The following is a 17,452-nucleotide window of genomic DNA, read 5'->3' on the forward strand; positions in this document are numbered from 1 at the left end:
CTTTAATTGGCCAGTGATAAATTGTCCAGTGAAAATTGACGAATTTTGCTCATTTCCAGAGCATCAAAGGGGTGTCCTTATAAGCAAGTCACTTAACCAATGCTTCGTCCTTCGGCTGGGACGTAGAGCCGTTAGTTCCGTGTGTCGTGAAACGCATGCAAAAACCCAATGCACTTATCGAAATGAGGTCGAAGGGGTTCGCCCAGTGTTAATGGCTGTGGCTGCTAAAATAATGCGCCGTAGCAAAGTTGTAAACCCTTACAGGGTGGTACATAATTGGGTTTCAGAAACTTTCAATAACCTCTCTTTCTGTATGTTTCTGAGATAGAAACTTTGATTGGATATATAATATGCGCCTTGAGTATCATGTTGGTATAAGACTTTGATATTATTATTTCCTTTTGTTTCAATATTGATATTTTATGCAATACAAAAGACATGTACGATTCAACAACTTCTCAGCCATTGCATCATGAAGCACAACATACACTTCTTCAGAAGATATGTGATGCGCCACCAACGTTGCTTTCTGCACGGCAATTGAACGAACAATAGAGGGCGAATGATTGAAAACCAGTTGCAATTCTGGCTTGCCCTGTGATGAGTTATCAAGAGACGGAAATAACCCTGCCCTTTAACGTCCATACTAAAGACAGTGCAAAGGCAGTGAAATAGTTTAAGGGTCAGCTCTTTTCAGCTGATTGTTCCTCTTTTTCATTCCAAAACACTGCCAGAGAAAACCGATAAACAATGTACACAATTTAAGTGTGATCGGCCATTTCCTCTTTTTTTGTAATTAGAAAGTTGCATGTTTGTTTGTGATACTAACAAACAACTCATCTCATCTGCAACGTAAATGAATGAGTTTTTTGTGGTTTATATTGATAGTTTACTTCAATTTGTTGCCCTTTTGCATGTTACAATATTTCCCCAAAAAGCTGATGTCTAAGGTCAAGTTAAATAAAAGGCAACAGAGCATTTTCAATCTTTTTCAAAATTGCGTCTTAAAAAAATGTATGCATTTTTTATTTATCAATATAAACCAACATTCTTTGTTCAACCCCAAAAATCATTTTTTATTTAAAAAATACAGGTTTCAAATATTGGCCTTTTTTGGATCAAAAATCGAAACAATTAATCAAAAATTCGTCAAAAACGTGCGCCGGTTGGCACGGCCAGTCGGACAGCCGAATGTAAACAAATCAATCCATCGTATTACAAAAAATTGTGACCTAGTTGGACATTTTATGTAACAACTCATGGGCTGAAATATGATTTGTTGATTTGTTTCCAATAAATTCAACTTTTTAATACATATCTATGTACTTATAAAACTATGGCTATCCGTTCTTGATTTGTATTTTTTGGCTTTCCATAGCTTTGCAACCTTGGCTGGTAAACTGCTGAATCGACATCCTGACGCCCGGCTGAAGACAGTGCACCAGTGCGCCCCTGAGAAACCTGCGGGCAATCCCGACTCGACTGTAACTGGTGCCCGACGCGTCCGACGCGTGCCCGACGCGTCGGGTCGTTAACCAGTTACAGTCGCCATTTTAATTCAAGAAAAGTGTGGTCGAGGGAAGCCTTCCCGTTTTTTTATCGACTTCTGTTCACACTTGTTTGAACTTTTGGCTGATTTTGGCCGATGTGGCTATTATTATGCCAAACTAACACAGGTAAGTTGATTTTTATCTTTGTGAGAAAAATGAATTGCTATTGAATGTATTTGTTTGTGAATTTTTAATTAATTTTCACTGGGCGCAACATTTGAAAAGCACGTAAAAACCACGAGGGGCGGGTGGACGCGTATTATTTGTACATGTCATGACATGACATGATGTCTCGAAGTCGTACTCTGGTAGGAGCCCCATTTGAGTGAGAGTTGGCCACACAAGTGGGGCTTAATTAATTCAATGGGAGACAAAATTTATATAATCACAAGGGGTAAAACAAACGCTATTGTATCCAATTTGGGTTCAACATTGACAAATTGACAGTCTATGTCTAGGCTAGCAATAGCATTTTAATCAAATTGTGAACCCAATTTTGGCAAAAATTTTTTATCCAATTAAATTGGGCGCAACATTGAATAATCCCAAAGGGGGTGGTACAGTCCAGCATTTTCCTCAAAGTTTTGGTCCAAATTTAAAAATATGGTTACTAAATTTGGGTGCAACATTTGAAAATTATATGGCATGTAATGGGGGGTGGTGACGGTCGAACATATATCAAAATTTTGTCAAATCTTGAAAATATTTTATATAAAAATTTGGGTGCAACATTAACAAATCATAAGGGGTTTTTAATCTCTTTAAATAAATTTGGTCCCACAGTACTCCAACGCACAATCTCGATCCTGTAATAAAATGCACATGCACACTTTTTTTGCGCAACAGCCAAATTGCGCAAGTGATGGGGCCCTCAGCTGCTAAGGAGGGCCTGACGGCAATTTGAAGAGAGAAAAAACACTACTCCGAGTTGGCAGTAAAAAATAGTTCTTCCAATTTTTCAATTTCAATCGATTGCTTCATTACCCATGATCATGCACTATTAACTAGCCCACTGAACATGCTGAAAAAGAAAGCATTCATCTAACTTACTCAACAAAATAAACAAAATAAAGTCTAAAGAACAAATCTTACAATAGCCTACACAATAAAATAATGTTTTGTTCATATAGAATCCTACTAAATAGTAGGATTCTGGTCATGCACGTTGTGTAGTATTTCGTAGAGATGCTAAAATTCCCACGTAACCATGGTATAAGTGCTCCATTTTGACAGGATGTTGACACTTGATTCACACTGAATGCATGCGGTGCGCGGCGACTGTGCTGTACATGATCTACATTACATATACTAAGAATGCAATTTTTTGGGAAAACCACTTCCTCGAACTTGTGCAGACACGTTGAGTCTTCGAGTCTCAAGGCATATTGCTGGTTCGCGTAATTTTACCAATAGAGGGCGTTTAATCTCACGCTATCGCATTGTTCCAAAACGCACTTGTATTTTGTTGTCGCTCGCAAAGAACAACGACTAGCTGGCCTGAAATCTACTGTGCATGAAATTAGGTTATATTTCTTTGCGTTAAATTTACACAGACATCATGACTTTTGGGTTTATTTTTGAACTTGGACATCGTTGAATATATTTTTTGGGGGGGAGGAAGGGCACATGTGAGCACGCGCAATACTGGTGAGAACTGTGAAAAAGAACCGCCCAAAACTCTCCCATTTGTTCAAGTCTGGAGAGTAGAAGCTAGTGTTTAATTGGTTGCTCTGCACAATTTTAAAATTGTACCGTTGTTTCATTTGATGTATTGTAGGGTTGTATACTGTTGAGCTGGCACACAGAATATCACCACTTGTACAAGTAATTGCTGACATGGACCATGTACCAAGGGTAAGTGTAAACACAAACAAATGCTCTCATGTTGCTTCGTCAAGTAATTTCTCTGTGAATGCTGTCTTTGTTTAGCAACCCAAATGAAATGAAAATCTTAGAAATGTATCATTTAGTACAGCCTAATTTCCTCTAAAATGTACGCTTCAGCTTTACTAGGGCCATTTTCATGGCTCTGCTTATCGCCAAATTCTCCGCTTACTGCACTAGTGCCAAATTTCTGTGCGCTAGCTGTATGCCCTATAAGCAAAAAAAATTCCTTATGTGGAGCAGGAGTACACATGCACACATGCAAAAATTTCCTGTTAGTTTGCGAAACATGCTCGGAGATTTGCTCCTGCTCCTGGCCAGAGCACCGATTCTTTGCTTGCGGTAGACGAGCCACGAACTTAGACCCCAATTTCCCTGGTAATATGCAGAAGCAGTGGATATTGTTTATGCTTACAGAATACCAGCGCTAATATTGGTGTTGTGCACAATAATGCATTATTCTTGAACATTTTTCTCAGACCTATGTTTAATACACATGTGCTGTATATGTACATGTACATGGGGGATGTATGTACATGCCCGTATCTAAACAGTAATCTTGAACACTATTCAACACCATACAACAGTGTGCTTATTTTGCGTGTTAAAAATTAATATTCCTTACCGTTTTATGATTGTTAAAAATTAAAATGTGGCAAATATTGCTTTTCTTGTGTGTTGCAGTGGGGCTTTGAGATCTCCAGTGACATCTACCTGTCAACAAGGATGTCCAAGACCAGCATCTTATACAGGAGCTTTACTCTCTAGTAAAAGGTGAATTCCCATGCATTTAATATTGAGCTAGGTCCAAAAATGAGCTCTAGACTATTTGTGCAGAGTGCATATGGCTCTTGTTTGAACAGAAGTCAAAATAAGTTTGATGTCATGACTCGAGTTGACAGACTGGGTTGTGTTTCAAGCTTGCAAAAGGTGCATCAATCAATGTAACGCTTACAGATTGATGATTGATTTGAAATATAAAAGATAAAAAATATTTTTTATTGAATATAAACAACCCACATACATCCCCTGAATAGAAAGGAGAAAACTGTAGTACTTGTGCAACTTTCCCACAGAGTTCTAAGGTCTACTTTTCATAGAAAAAGGATAAGGAATGGTTTGAAAATCAATCAGAAAAACATTGATCACTTCACATACATGTCATGACCTAGCGGTTAAGAGCATCAGATTCAAACTCTGGTTTTTTTGCTCAGCAGAATGTGGGTTCGAGTTGTAGTCGTGACACCTGCCGTCGATTTAACAAAACTCTTCCTAACTTTAAGACTAATCTGAGGACTTAGGACGAGTCCAATTCCTGCACTGTAGCATGCAAACCTTAAGATTAAACCTAAGTTAGGACGAGTTACTCGTCCTAACTCGAGATAAGACGAGTCCTAACTCTTTGTGAAATCGAAGGCTGTGTCCTTAAGCAAGACACTTGACCATGAAGCTTTGTCCTTAGGATGGGACGTTAAGCCCTTCGTCCTGTGTGTTGTTTAACGCATGTAAAAGAACCCGGTGCACTTATCGAAAAGGGAAGGGTTCACCCTGGTGATTCATGGTGTGATTGGCAGCATATTGCCCCACAGCACCTTAAAACCAGTACACGGTCTAATAACTCAAATGAAGTCCCATATGTATACCTTGCAGGAAAATATTTTGTTATTATAAAGCGCCTTGGGCATCACTGAGTGACGGATATGCACACTATATAAGAAACCAATATTAATATTTATTATACTGCTATAAAAGATAATTGTTAAGGCTAAATCTGTTAAAAGGCTGGACTTACACCCACTTGTGATTTTTTTTACATTTTTTGCCCATTTTTGATTAAACTGCCTGGACTGCATGAGTTCAGCCTGCCATTTCATTGCTGCTTTCAATTTTTTGACGTCATTTATTTGTGATTTAAAGTTTACAGCAAAACAAATCTGTTTGATGAGTGTTAAAAATTAAAATGTTGCAAATGTTCCAATTTGTTTGTGTTGCAGTCAGTGTTTGAGATATCCAGCGACATCTACCTGTCAACAAGGATGTCCAAGACCAACCTCTTATACAGGAGCTTCACTCTCTAGTAAAAGGTGAATTCCCATGCTTTTAATATTAAGCTAGGTCCAAAAATTAGCTCTAGACTATTTGTGCAGAGTGCATGTGGCTCTTGTTTGAACAGTGAACAGAAGTCAAAATAAGTTTTATTTTAAAGGATTTGGGTACCTTTTCAAAATGTCCCATGCATTTAATATTGAGCTAGGTCCAAAAATGAGCTAGTCTATCTAGACTATTTGTGCAGAGTGCATATGGCTCTTATTTGAACCAAAGTACAAATAAGTTTTATTTTAAGACTCCAGTTGAAGGCAACAAGGCATATCCCCTTGCATACTTATCAAATTTTGCTCAAAAATACGACAAGGTTAATATAGCCTTGCATACTTATCAAATGTTACTTGCATACTTATCATATTTTGCTCAAAATGCAACATCAAATTTTGCTCAAAAATGCGGTAAGTCTTGCAAACTGATCAAAAATTCAACAAGGCTCTTATAGCTTTGCATACTTATCGAATTTTGCTTGAAAATGCTATCTGGAAATTCAGATACATTTATCTGGACATTTGAGACCCCTCACCCCCCCCCCCCCAATTCAAACTGTTTTTTGAAATTGAATTTGTTTTGACCTCCTGAGATCATCTTGGGCATAAATGGCATAACCAGTGTTTACGATGACAAATACAAGCTGACACTTCAGCAACTTAATGTTACCCTATACGATGACAAATACAAGCTGACACTTCAGCAACTTAATGTTACCCTATACGATGACAAATACAAGTTGACACTTCAGCAACTTAATGTTACCCTATACGATGACAAATACAAGCTGACACTTCAGCAACTTAATGTTACCCTATACGATGACAAATACAAGCTGACACTTCAGCAACTTAATGTTACCCTATACGATGACAAATACAAGCTGACACTTCAGCAACTTAATGTTACCCTATACTTTCACCAATTATTTCTAAATTATGTGTCCTTTTAAAATGTTTTTATTTGTAGTGTTTGTCCGCCATCGTCATGAAGATGTAAAGAGATTAACAGTAACAAGGTCATAATGATCTGAATAATATGGTGGATAACTAAGAAGGTAAATACATGTTTCTGAACATTTTTTGGACACTGGACACTAATGGTAATAGTCAAAGACCAGTCCTCTCATTAGGTGTACCTCAACATATGCATAAAATAACAAACCTGGAAAACCAAAATTCGTGAAAAATTACTTCTTTCTCGAAAACTATGTTATTTCAGAGTGAGCCGTTTCTCACAATGTTTTATATTATAACACCCCTTACAAATATTCTGCCTTTTTCATTGGTTTAGAGCGCGTCACATGATATGTCTTAGTGTTACTAGACAGCGGCTGTGTGATAGTGCACAGTTTGCCGTGTGATAGTGGATCGATTGTCACACGACGTGCAGTACCAAGACGTCTTTTTACCCACCTCAAACCCAATTAGTTTTACATCTGTTTAATTTTAGGCCCAAATTTGATAAAACTGCTGGACTTACCCCGTGTGATTTATTTAAATTTTTGGCCCAATTTTGATAACTGCTGGAATTACTCCTTGTGATTTTTCAATTTTAGGCCCAAATTCGATAAAACCGCTGGACTTACCCCTTCTAAGTTTTTAAAGTTCAGGCCCAAATTCCATTAACTTACCCCTTGTAAATTTATTGATTTTAAATGCAAACTTATTTTGTCCTATAAAATGTTTTTTTTTGTAGTATTTGTCCGCCACCGTTGGGAAGATGTCAAGAGATCACCAGTAACAAGCTCAGTCATCTGAACATGATGTAGGCCTATAACAAAGAAGGTAAATACATAATTCTTAACAATTGTTTGAAGGATGTGTATGCAAATCAAATGGAACAAGCGCCCAGATGAAAGTCATTTAGCTAAAGGCCAAGCACCATGCAACGCCATGCATTTTAAGCTTAAGATAACTGTAAATTGGCATATAAAAGAACGATCAACTATGACCAGAGACAATTGCTACACCTAACCAAGTCAAAACTGAGGTAGTTTGAAGGTCACGTTGAGTCTTGTACCAGCACAAAATGTGTCATAAAAGAGGGGTCTGATTTATAAACAATACACCATCCGAAAATTGGGCTGATTTATGATAGTGGCTGCATGGTGCTGGTAGTCTTATTAAGGGTGGGGGGATGTCTGTATCATCCCCCCCAAAAAAAACCAAACTCTTTGGGTCAGTGTTCCACCCAAATATTCTTGCCCATTTGAGAGAATTGCCTTTTTAGAAAATAATTGACCAATAAAACCTTGACTTGACACAAGTAAAGATGGCAAATTTTTCTTACACTTGGATTTGTTGTTGTTTTGTGAGAAAATATGAATAGGGCACTGATCGTTAATCGCAGAATCTCGGCTGTTAGCCACAGCAGATAAATAATCTGTCAGGGTATAGTGTAGAAATCCCAGAGTGCTTTAATTTCCATCAATGATTTAAGGCCCAGTGACCAGGGGTAATAATGTAAAGCGCCATGGGCGTCACTGCTTGACAGACCTGAGCACTATAAGAAGCCACCATTATTGTTATTTTTATATAATCAGGTGGTCTAAATTACCCATGCAAGAGTTTTGATGACAAAATATTGGCTCACAACTACATAATTCTATCCGTTAACTTGCTCTTTCAGGGCCAGTAGTTCCTAAAACCAACTCTGGATGGAGTCTCCCCTACCGACACCTTGAAGGCTGCAGGGTATAAAGGAGATCAACTGACTTGGAAAACATCAGTATCATCAAGACATCCGAGCAGCTCATCTGTGGATCATGAATGAACAAAAGTAAGATGTTCTTTTTAGATGAGTAAAGCCCAGTTCATACTTCCTGCGAATGTGGAGTGAATGATGACGTCACAAATAATTTGCAGCAGTTCAAATCTGCTCAACTCACTTGTCGATGTTTTTGCGAAAAGAGGGTTCTGATGTTTAATTCGCATCGCATTCACAGGAAGTATGAACCGGGCTTTACATGTGTTGATATTTGATGCTTTACATGTAGTGGGTTGTTTTGGTAGCTCACTATACAGTTGGCATCTTGTACATAAGTACACCATTGCAAGCAATCAAGCATGTACGCGTTTTTCTTGCGCTAACATGGTGGTGCCTGCGGATCGAGTGGTGGTGCGTGCGGATCGAGTGGTGCCTGCGGATCGAAATGGTACAGCATCGACGATTTCGGATAAGACTAAAGGGACCTGGACACGTGCACGTGGCATGTGGGGTCCTACTTCCGGCTCGCTCCACTGAGTGGTTGATCTTAAAGGTGCATTCGGGCTCCTCATCTGCTAGGATGGTGCCGGTGTTATCACAAATGGTTGACCAACGGAAGTAGTCCCTAAGTTCTTTCCAACTAGGGACCGCGCTAGTACAGTAGGGGACTGTCCCTCCTTTTGGGACGGCGGACCGGACCCATCCGACAGGATGGTGCAAAGGCCCTGTATCTGGAAACCGTGTGGGGCTGGTATCCTGGGACCTTCACGTGGTAGCCCTGTTTTAGACGAACCTCACCAGGATGAATAGGCCAAATTTGAAACTGAAATATATTGCTTGCATTGGTCTACTTAACTATAAGATTGCCCTACAATCATACTCTGTTCAATCAGATTATTAAAACAAGACTAATGCAAGAATATTTGCTTTGTTTTACATGTGAACCAACGGCGAGGTGGCATAACAACTGCATCTCCTAAGGACTGATTGTCATCCATGAACGGGCACCGAAGTCAACAGTGTCAGTTGAACGCACCCAGGGAGATTCAAGCTCAACAGAATGGAGGGCTGCACCAATTGCAGCCTCGGGACTATTAACATATTGCTTATTTATCAAATATTTCTCAAAAAATCAACAAGGCTATATAAAATGACGCTTGCCCAAAAGTGCTACACAAGGCTGCCTTGCATATTAATCCAATTATGCTGAAATTTTGCCCGAAAGTGCCGTAAGGCAGTAGCTTTGTGTATTTATTTAATTTTGCTCAAAATGACAACAAGGCTGTAGCCTTGAGAATTGACACAATTTTGCTCAAATTTTTCCCAAAAGCTCAACAAGACTTAAGCCTTGCATATTTATCAAATTTTGCTCAAATTTTTCCCAAAAGTGCAACAAGACTTGCATATTTATCAAATTTTGCTCAAAGTTTTCCCAAAAGTGCAACAAGACATGCGTTTTTATCAAATTTTGCTCAAATTTTGCCCGAATGCAACAAGACTATAGCCTTATATATTTATCAAATTTTGCCCAAAAGTGCAACATTATGCCTTGCGTATTTATCCGATTTTGCTCAAACTTTTCCCCAAAGTGCAACAAGACTATAGCCTTGCGTATTTATCAAATTTGCCAAAGTGCAACAAGACTATAGCTTTGAATATTTATCAAATTTTGCCCAAAAATTTCCACAACACTATATAGCCTTGCGTATTTATCAAATTTTGCTAAAACTTTGCAAAAAAAAATCCACAAGACTATAGCCTTGCGTATTAATAAATATTGCTCAAATTTTGCCCAAGAGTGCAACAAGACTATAGCCTTGCATATTTATCAAATTTTCTCAAATTGTGCCCAAAAATTCCACAAGACTATAGCCTTGCGTTTTTATCCAACTTTGCTCAAATAATCGCCAAAAATTCCACAAGACTATAGCCTTGCGTTTTTATCAAATTGTGCCCAAATATTCTACAAGACTATAGCCTTGCGTTTTTATCCAACTTTGCTCAAATTTTTTCCCAATAATTCCACAAGTCTATAGCCTTGCGTTTTTATCCAAATTATTGCCAAAAATTCCACAAGACTAATAAACGCCTTGCATTTTTATAAAAATTTTTCAAATTGGGCCCAAATATTCTACAAGACTATAGCCTTGCGTTTTTATCAAATTTTTCTAAACTTTTTCCCAAACATTCCACAAGACTATAGCCTTGCGTTTTTATCCAAATTGCTCAAATTTTTTTCCCAAAAATTCCACAAGACTATAGCCTTGCGTTTTTATCAATTTTTTTCTCAAATTGTGCCCAAAAACTCCACAAGACTTTAGCCTTGCATTTTTACCCAACTTTGCTCAAACTATCGCCAAAAATTCCACAAGACTATAGCCTTGCGTTTTCATCAAATTTTTCTCAAATTGTGTCCAAAAATTCCACAAGACTATAGCCTTGCGTTTTTATCCAACTTTGCTCAAATTATCGCCAAAAATTCCAAAAGACTATAGCCTTGCGTTTTTATCAAATTGTGCCCAAATATTCTACAAGACTATAGCCTTGCGTTTTTATCAAATTTTTCTCAAATTGTGCCCAAAAATTCCACAAGATTATAGCCTTGCGTTTTTATCCAACTTTGCTCAAATTTTTTCCCAAAAATTCCACAGGACTATAGCCTTGCGTTTTTATCCAACTTTGCTCCAATTATCGCCAAAAATTCCACAAGACTATAGCCTTGCGTTTTTATCCAACTTTGCTCAAATTTTTTCCCAAAAATTCCACAAGACTATAGCCTTGCGTTTTTATCCAACTTTGCTCCAATTATCGCCAAAAATTCCACAAGACTATAGCCTTGCGTTTTTATCAAATTGTGCCCAAATATTCTACAAGACTATAGCCTTGCGTTTTTATCAAATTTTTCTCAAATTGTGCCCAAAAATTCCACAAGACTATAGCCTTACGTTTTTATCCAACTTTGCTCAAATTTTTTTCCGAAAATTCCACAAGACTATAGCCTTGCGTTTTTATCAAATTGTGCCCAAATATTCTACAAGACTATAGCCTTGCGTTTTTATCAAATTTTTCTCAAATTGTGCCCAAAAATTCCACAAGACTATAGCCTTGCGTTTTTATCAAACTTTGCTCCAATTATCGCCAAATATTCTACAAGACTATAAGCCTTGCGTTTTTATCAAATTGTGCCCAAATATTCTACAAGACTATAGCCTTGCGTTTTTATCAAATTTTTTTTCAAATTGTGCCCAAAAATTCCACAAGACTATAGCCTTGCGTTTTTATCCAACTTTGCTCAAAATTTTTCCGAAAATTCCACAAGACTATAGCCTTGCGTTTTTATCAAACTTTGCTCCAATTATCGCCAAAAATTCCACAAGACTATAGCCTTGCATATTTATCCAACTTTGCTCAAATTTTTTTTCCGAAAATTCCACGAGACTATAGCCTTGCGTTTTTATCAAACTTTGCTCCAATTTTTTCCCAAAAATTCCACAAGACTATAGCCTTGCGTTTTTATCAAATTGTGCCCAAATATTCTACAAGACTATAGCCTTGCGTTTTTATCAAATTTTTCTCAAATTGTGCCCAAAAATTCCACAAGACTATAGCCTTGCATTTTTATCCAACTTTGCTCAAATTTTTTCCCAAAAATTCCACAAGACTATAGCCTTGCGTTTTTATCCAACTTTGCTCAAATTTTTTCCCAAAATTCCACAAGACTAAAGCCTTGCGTTTTTATCCAACTTTGCTACAATTATCGCCAAAAATTCCACAAGACTATATATAGCCTTGCGTGTTTATCAAATTTTTCTCAAATTGTGCCCAAAAATTCCACAAGACTATAGCCTTGCGTTTTTATCAAATTGTGCCCAAATATTCTACAAGACTATAGCCTTGCGTTTTTATCAAATTTTTCTCAAATTGTGCCCAAAAATTCCACAAGACTATAGCCTTGCGTTTTTATCCAACTTTGCTCAAATTTTTTTCCGAAAATTCCACAAGACTATAGCCTTGCGTTTTTATCCAACCTTGCTCCAATTATCGCCAAAAATTCCACAAGACTATATTATATAGCCTTGCGTTTTTATCCAACTTTGCTCAAATTATCGCCAAAAATTCCACAAGACTATAGCCTTGCGTTTTTATCAAATTGTGCCCAAATATTCCACAAGACTATAGCCTTGCGTTTTTATCAAATTTTTCTCAAATTTTTTTCCGAAAATTCCACAAGACTATAGCCTTGCGTTTTTATCCAACTTTGCTCAAATTTTTCCCCAAAAATTCCACAAGACTATAGCCTTGCGTTTTTATCCAACTTTGCTCCAATTATCGCCAAAAATTCCACAAGACTATAGCCTTGCGTTTTTATCAAATTGTGCCCAAATATTCTACAAGACTATAGCCTTGCGTTTTTATCAAATTTTTCTCAAATTGTGCCCAAAAATTCCACAAGACTATAGCCTTGCGTTTTTATCCAACTTTGCTCAAATTATCGCCAAAAATTCCACAAGACTATAGCCTTGCGTTTTTATCCAACTTTGCTCAAATTATCGCCAAAAATTCCACAAGACTATAGCCTTGCGTTTTTATCAAATTTTATCAAATTGTGCCCAAATATTTTACAAGACTTATAGCCTTGCATTTTTATCCAACTTTGCTCAAAAAAGCCTTGCCCCAAAATTCCACAAGACTATACACATGTATGTATAAGCCTTATGTACTTATCAAGTTTTGCCTAAAAATTGTGAGTGTTATTCTATATGTTCAAGAATAAAGGCTGATGCTTTTTACGGACAAGTCAACTATTAGTTGATTGGTCTGAACTCGAAATTGTTGTCTCATTATTTGTCTCATTATCTACTTGGCCGCCATGTTTTCCCACAATGCAATAAATTGGGTGTGTATCAATTTTATGAGAGTTTCCCTGCGCAAAATGACTTGCTAAAAGCGATATACGCACCCAATTGTACTGTGGGCAAAAATGACAGCCCGAGGGTCCCACTGGGATAAGGTGGGCCCTCAATATTTAAGTTTGGGGGGGGGGGGTGGCAGGGTTAAGGCAAATAAAAGACAAGTAACAAGGAGAGTCATGTCCATTTTTTTATTGAAAAATTTGGCCAAAAAAAAAGCAGAGTTGTGCAAACACCTGTGCCTGTCGGTGGACCCCCTCGGCCACCTGGAACTTGTGATGATCCAAAGGCCCAAGTGCAATGGTCGATATGTTTTCTGTTCAGTAAAGTTCGATTAGATGTACTCCTAGTGTCTACTTCAATGTTGTAATGTCTCACAAAATATAAACGAGCTAGACGCAATTTTGCGCTTTGTTTTTTTAGACGCAAGTGTTGAGCAGAAGGTAGTTGTTGCTTGCTTAAATGAACTGGTGCCCTCAAGGGCCAAAGATTTCACCGATTGTTGTCTCGCAACCAAGCCGCACTGGTGGTGCCAAGAGTTGTCAACACTTGTTGCAATGGGATCTTAACTCAACAGATGATGACGACTTCTGTCCAGACAATGATGTGCTGGTCGGAGAAACAAGTTCAAATGGCCACTAATTTCCCCCTTGCTTTCCATGGGGCTGCAATTTGGTCGTTCAGCTGTAGTACACTGACAAAATGGCTACCAGTGAACTTGTTTTTGACAGACTTTGATTAAAAACAAAGTTTGAGAGTGTTTAAAACACTAGATATGTATCAACCAAAAGCTCAGAGAAAAACACTTGACGTATTCACAAAAACGCCACATTTTTGTTTACAGTTAAAGTACGGCGAATAGTGATGCTTTTTCACTACATGCTTGCCAATAAATGATAACAAAGATGACATTGGATAAATATAACTTCTACCATCCTAAAATAGAACCAACTATGACCATAATGACCAAACATTTCAACACGGCTAAGATTGAACAAGATCTAAAGTATTTGATTTACTTTGTTGCAGACCACTGTAACTAATGATGAAGTAGAACATCGGAATGTTATAACAACGTCAGCTGAGACACATGTTCACAAAAGAATAGGGGGTAAAAAAGAATCAATTTAGGATACAACTGTTTCCAAAATTGATGTTTTAAAAGGCTTTTACTAGACTTGCATTTACCATTTTTGGCCTGGCAGAAAGAGGAAACAAACAAAACAGCTTGTGATGTTTAATTCCCCCTCAAGTTATAATGTAATAAAATGAGGGACTATGAAACAACTTAGGGCACAACTGTTTCCTAAATTGCTGTCTTGTTATGAATACTTTGACTTTGGTTACATTTACACATTGTTGGCCTTGCAGATTGGAAAAAGGGACTAAATAAAATTAGGAACAAATTTCTTTGCAACTTAGGAACAACTGTTTCCTAAATTGTAAACTGAAGTTTTTGAAAGGAATACTTTCACTTGGTTTGCACTGAAATATTATTGACCTTACATTACGACAACACTTGTGTACAACTGGTTTCCCCTCAAATTACTATCTAATAAGATGAAGGACTAAACTAAAACTCTTGGCAATTTTGGGCACAACTGTTTCCTTAATTGAAGGTTTCAAGTGTTAGCAACTCTGAGTAACACAAGGGAAAATGTCTGCACTCAACACAAAAAGGAAGTGATGACCAACTCAGAGTAACACAAGGGAAAGTGTCTGTACTCAGCACACAAAGGAAGTGTCAGCAACTCAGAGTGACACAAGGGAAAGTGTCCGTACTCCACACACAGGAAGTGTGAGCAACTCAGAGTAACACGAGGAAAAGTGCCTGCACTCAACACACAAAGGAAGTGTGAGCAACTCAGAGTAACACAAGGGAAAGTGCCTGCACTCAACACACAAAGGAAGATTGAGCAACTCAGAGTAACACAAGGGAAAGTGTCTGTTCTCAACACACAAAGGAAGTGTGAGTAACAACTCTGAGTAATACAAGGGAAGTGTCTACTCAACACACATAGGAAGTGTGAGCAACTCTGAGTAACACAGGGGAAAGTGTCTGCACTGAACACACAAAAGAAGTGTGAGCAACTCAGAGTAACACAAGGGAAAGTGTCCGTACTCAACACACAAAAGAAGTGTGAGCAACTCAGAGTAACACAAGGGAAAGTGCCTGCACTACTGTACTCAACACACAAAGGAAGTGTGAGCCACTCATGGCTTTTTCTGTAAACAGCATCACTGGTGAAAAGACTATGGCTTGTGTGCAATAACAACCTGATGCCAGATATCTGTGTGCTGTAAATTTACCTATAAATTGAGACAAATTGATCGCTTTGTAACCTTGAATTGACCTTTGACCTTCCACTCAGTGATTTCAATTTTGGCTGACCAATTTATGACCTTCGACTTAAAAGTGAGATTGAGTTGAACTATAGTAACACTAGCTAGTACAGATTGAATTCTGGAACACAAAGGAAGTGTGAGCAACTCGAGAGTTTTACAGGGGAGAGTGTTTGTACCCGACAAACAAAGGACAAGTGGGCGACTCAGAGTGACACCAGGGAAAGTGTCTGTACTCAACACATAAAGGTAGTGTGAGTAACTCAGAATTACACATGGGAAAGTGTCTGTAATCAACACACAAAGGAAGTGTGAGCGACTAAAAGTTACACAGGGAAAAGTGTCTGTACTCAACACGAAGTGGAGCAACTCAGAGTAACACAGGGGAAAGTGTCTGTACTCAACACACAAAGGAAGAGTCAGCGACTACGAATAACAAAAGGGAAAGTGTCTAAACTCAACACACAGAGGAAGTGTGAGCAACTCAGAGTAACACAAGGGAAAATGGCTGCACTACTGTACTCAACATGCAAAGGAAGTGTGAGCAACTCAGAGTAACACAAGGGAAAGGGTCTGTACTCAACACACAAAGGAAGTGTGAGTAACTCTGAGTAACACAAGGGAAAGTGTCTGTACTCCACACACAAAGGAAGTGTGAGCAACTAAGAGTAACACAAGGGAAAGTGTCTGTACTTAACACACAAAGGAAGATTGAGCAACTCAGAGAAACACAGGGGAAGTGTCTGTTCTCAACACACAAAGGAAGTGTGAGAAACTCTGAGTAATACAAAGGAAAGTGTCTGTACTTCACACACAAAGGAAGTGTGAGCAACTAAGAGTAACACCAGGAAAAGTGTATGCACTCAACACACAAAGGAAGTGTGAGCAACTCGGAGTAACACAAGGGAAAGTGTCTGTACTGCACACACAAAGGAAGTGTGAGCAACTCAGAGTAACACAAGGGAAAGTGTCTGTACTCCACACACAAAGGAAGTGTGAGCAACTCAGAGTAACACAAGGGAAAGTGTCTACTCAACACAAAGGAAGTGTGAGCAACACAAGGGAAAGTGTCTGTACTGCACACACAAAGGAAGTGTGAGCAACTAAGAGAAACACTGGGGAAAGTGTCTGTACTCAACACAACAAGGAAGTGTGAGCAACTCAGAGTAACACAAGGGAAAGTGTCTACTCAAGACACTAAGGAAGTGTGAGCAACTCTTAAATTCTGTTTAAAAATTCTTATCCTAAAATAAGATTTAGTTTGGAATAAACTTTCATTACAATTTTTTGTGTACGCTGCGTTGAAAATAAATTATTTGTACGAAATGTGATTTTAAAAACCACAATCTAAGATAAGTTGCAAATGTCACTTATAAGATTTAGAGAACTTTTATGATACTTTCTGTTTGGCATTGCTTTGAAAGCTAAATCTGTGATCTCCTGCAGTAATTTGCCCTCGACAAGGACCAGACCCTAAGAACCTTGACATAGACCTGACCTTTGACCTCTTCTAAAAACAACCAATTCAAAAGAAACTACAAATTATAGTTATCCAATGTCATCTTTGGTATCAAAAGGCAATCAAATTGGTGTTCTTACTAGGATATTTTGGATGTGAAGTGGCATGACCAAGCAGAACATGTTTCTCCAGCCCTCATATCATCAACTGGATAGAAGTCCTCATCATCCACCGAGTCCAGATTCCATTGGCTCAAGCAAAGACATCTCTTGGCACCTTTGATGATCATGAAAGATCCCCAGTACAAACCTGTTTACTCAAAAACAAAAGAATGACGTGACCAACAAAAGGCTAAATAATAAGGGGCCCTCATCCCGACGTCTTGAGAGATCTTGCCGACCAGAACTTTTTAGGGACCAACAACTACCTTCCAGCTCAGGCCCTAGTATGAACGCATGCTTCCAAAAATGCTCGCTCTAGCTCATCAAATTTTGTAAGGCATT

The 17,452-nt window shown here is 38.2% G+C and overlaps 2 long non-coding RNA genes across 2 annotated transcripts; both read left to right on the plus strand.

Annotated features, from left to right (window-relative positions):
* The first annotated feature begins 1,595 nt into the window (after positions 1 to 1,595).
* Positions 1,596 to 4,142, plus strand: LOC117297429. Its single transcript, XR_004519882.1, has 3 exons — positions 1,596 to 1,676; positions 3,328 to 3,404; positions 4,119 to 4,142. It is a non-coding gene; the product is annotated as an uncharacterized LOC117297429 (long non-coding RNA).
* LOC117297428 lies at positions 4,133 to 7,312 on the plus strand. Its single transcript, XR_004519881.1, has 4 exons — positions 4,133 to 4,208; positions 5,429 to 5,518; positions 6,498 to 6,585; positions 7,227 to 7,312. It is a non-coding gene; the product is annotated as an uncharacterized LOC117297428 (long non-coding RNA).
* Positions 7,313 to 17,452: the final 10,140 nt, after the last annotated feature.

This window comes from Asterias rubens, chromosome 12 (assembly GCF_902459465.1).
Source record: "Asterias rubens chromosome 12, eAstRub1.3, whole genome shotgun sequence".
NCBI lineage: Eukaryota > Metazoa > Echinodermata > Asteroidea > Forcipulatida > Asteriidae > Asterias > Asterias rubens.